The following is a 1043-nucleotide window of genomic DNA, read 5'->3' on the forward strand; positions in this document are numbered from 1 at the left end:
TGTTAAATGAATCGCCTTTCAATTCATAATCACGGTTCTCAAATTGGCAGTCAACACTATTTAGACAATTCTGTTACATTCCCAGGACAACATTCTTATATGCCTTCTCTCAAATCTCTCATATCCCCTAGCAACTCTCAACAGATGACCTCACCTTATTTTTTTTTACCAATACAGAAACAAAAAGAAGATTCCTATAAACAAACCTATAATCTACTTAATTTGGTAGGTTTCTCCATTCTGTTTCTCTCCTGACATTATGAAGATGTGTCCGTGGTCTGACTAAAGGCCAGTTCTGCACTTGTGACCTGGATCCTACCCTTTCCTGTCTTCCTATTTCAGTCTCTCTTTACCCTCACTTCTCTCACATCAACAATTTCTTTTGCTATATTGAATAATTATGCCAATATACTCTGGTATTTCTAATCGTACAAGAAAAATGCATTTTTATTTAAAAATATCACCTTTATGCTGCATTACATTCTAGCATTTGCCTCTCTTTTGTGCCCTTTCACAGCATAGTTTAACAGTAAGCTATAGTTGCTATCTCCTCACACTCATTTCTCATTTTCCTTCAAATCCTCTGCAAATCAGTCTTTTGTCTTTACTTTGCTGAAATTGCTCTCATTCAGTTCACTAGTGATCTCCATGCTTCTTGGTAGAATTCAACACAATTGACAACTATCTCATTTCCAAATATTTTTTGTTTTTTGATACCACACTTTGACTTTTGTCCCTTTCCTTCTCAGATCTTCTTCTTTATTAATCCAATCTTTCAAAATTGAACTGCCCTACAAATTTGTTTTAAGGTCTTATTTTTAAGCTCTATTATTATTATATTTTAAACTCTATAATATTATTTCTCTGAAAAGTCCTCCTATGTAATCTCACCCAGTTATACTGTTTGAAATGTTATGAATTGGGCAATGAGTTCCTTGTGTCTAACTTTCCCCCGGGCTACAAATTCATAAAGCCAACAGTCATTTGAATGACTAATAGGCATCTCAAATTAAACAAGTCTAAAATAGAATTTTTTGATTTGC

Source organism: Pteropus vampyrus, unplaced genomic scaffold (genome assembly GCF_000151845.1).
Source record: "Pteropus vampyrus isolate Shadow unplaced genomic scaffold, Pvam_2.0 Scaffold4, whole genome shotgun sequence".
NCBI classification, from domain to species: Eukaryota; Metazoa; Chordata; class Mammalia; order Chiroptera; family Pteropodidae; genus Pteropus; species Pteropus vampyrus.